This window comes from Octopus bimaculoides, chromosome 6, assembly GCF_001194135.2.
Source record: "Octopus bimaculoides isolate UCB-OBI-ISO-001 chromosome 6, ASM119413v2, whole genome shotgun sequence".
NCBI classification, from domain to species: Eukaryota; Metazoa; Mollusca; class Cephalopoda; order Octopoda; family Octopodidae; genus Octopus; species Octopus bimaculoides.
Genome location: NC_068986.1, coordinates 73,091,116 through 73,093,422, shown reverse-complemented (window position 1 = coordinate 73,093,422; position 2,307 = coordinate 73,091,116). Strand labels below are relative to the sequence as shown.

General features: G+C 35.0%; 1 protein-coding gene across 4 annotated transcripts in view; it reads right to left on the bottom strand.

Moving 5' to 3' along the window:
• LOC106873686 (DNA fragmentation factor subunit alpha) overlaps positions 1-2,047 on the bottom strand; it is a 21,833-nt gene extending 19,786 nt beyond the window's left edge. Inside the window, exon 1 of one of the 4 annotated variants that reach the window (XM_014921160.2) lies at positions 1,947-2,047. The gene's annotated coding sequence lies outside the window, so the exon portion shown is untranslated. The other 3 variants (XM_052968874.1, XM_052968877.1, XM_052968875.1) reach the window with 3 other exon arrangements.
• Positions 2,048-2,307: the final 260 nt, after the last annotated feature.

Genomic DNA, 2,307 nt, shown 5'->3' with positions numbered 1-2,307 from the left:
CGAATTTTTTTGCATAAATCCCAGCAATGGATCACCCTTGGGTGCATCATCATTCCATAGAATGTGTCTATGGTGAGAAAAATATAGAAAAACATACATACATTTCAGAGTGACAAAGAAACGTGAACAGTATCAGGTGGTCGTGGGATGTGTTAAAAACACCAGCTAAATCGCCCTTAAATAACACACGTTTTCCTGAAAGTTATGAGGGAAAAATCTTGTTTTGGTGATCGGGAGTTCAAGTAAACATTAACCGGAGTGCTTAAACCAGAATTCCGCCAGATTAAGTTTTACCTTACCTGATATATAAACACATGAACTCGCAATTTATATCGTTGCTATTATGTAAAAGTGTCATATGTCCAAAACGTTGCTTTTTCAGAAAACGAAAAAATAGTTATGGATATGTACTTGCACAGCAAGTGACTGAATCTGAGATCGTGTGCTGAAACAAAAACAATTGCAGCGGGAAGATGTTTATAAGCCTTCTAAGAACACACACAAATAATAAATCCGTTAGGTTCACTTCAACATTTAAATTTAATTTGTGTCAAAATATTTGGTAATTTTTCAGATTAACACCCGCACGTGTTAGGGTCAGGGTTAGGGTTAGGGTTTGGGTTAGTGTTTTACGGTTAGGGTTTGGGTTAGGGAATTCCGTCCCTAACCGTAACCCTAACACCCTAGTGAAGATCGTGCGAGTGTTAATCTGAAAAATTACCAAATATTTTCGTCGCTTTGAAACCGCGACCTGTTCACTGACAAAACTTCGGGCTGCATAGTTTCGCTATTCAAATTTTTTTTATTTTTTTTTTTTACATTAGCAACAGTTTCAGCTTAACAATAATACTTTGTTGGATGCATAAAATCGTAACTCCATGCATGTATGGTATTTTCAGTCAGAAATATTTTTGCAAAATTGTCGTATGTGGAACGTACTACACTGAGTTTTCATATCTTGGCAGCTGGAGAAACGATAGTTTGGCCAAAAGAACCAGTTATTGCAAGCAAAATTAAATATTGAAAAAAAAAACGCATTAGGCCAAATTTGGCTGTAAAATTAGTCCCACGAGGGTGTTTTTCGGCAGCTTAGGATATGAATTGAACCGGTTGCCTTCAACGTTTTTAAACAATTCATCAGAATGGTTCACCTCACTACTTCTGAGATGGCGATAAAGTAATCGAAGATTACTTATTGATAACTAAACTTGTAATAGACACATCATTCTCATAATTGGGATAACGTACCAACCATAATCTATAGAGAACCAATACAGTATACCAACCATTATGTAAACAAGTTGTGACTAGACACACAAGTTGTTTACCTTTTGATAAAGAGACTTCCGCTAATTTATCGTTGGTAAGAGAGAAGAGGAGCGTATTCCCATGAATCGTTTAATAATGAAACTCACCAGTTCTTTCCCTACCAGAGCCTGCCAAAAGGGTCCACTTGGGCCTAATTTCACAGTGAACCTTAATACATAATTATTTAACGAACCATCGAAGGAAACACAAATACATACAATTTCTCGACATGCTAAAAGCAGCAAATTTCCTTAGTATCTAACTAACGTCTTTTAAAAAAGAGGATGAATACATTATAATGTATATCCTAGATACTCCTAGAAATATAGGATAATTTGCGGTTGGAATGCCTTTCATTATGGGTGTGATCGATCGTGTTTGAACATGAACGAAACAAGGTATGGTTTCTTGCGTAATCAAATGTGTCATTGAGGAGGAAGTAACAACGTACGATAAACTAATTTTGATATTTGTGTTTTTAAATTGGGTGATGATGAAATTGCAAACTTTATACTCAGAGGTAGGTAACAGCTAAATCTCCTGCGAACTATATCTGACACTACTGCAGACAATATTTTGATAATCTTATAATGTTCAATGTTCTTTGTTTGTTTTTTTAATAAATAAATAGTAAATACCTAAAGTTTCGTTGACAGCATTCTTTACAAATATAGGAAATCCAACAATGGAGCAAGAACAGTAACTCTTGTAAAATAAAAATTAAAGAACGATAACTACAGGAGCCTTAATGATTTTGGTGATTGGATGAAAAAATGTGCAAAAGAAGGAATAATTATGAATAATTAAATACATCGATGACTATATAGGCACAGATGGAGCTGTATGGGAGAAGTTCGCTTTGCTACTACATGGTCTTGGCTTCAGCAAGCGTCTTCTTACTATAGCCGCATGTCAGCCAAAGATTTATGGGTGGATTTGGTAGACAGAAACTGAAACAAGACTATTTCATATATATATATATATATATACTCATTTACT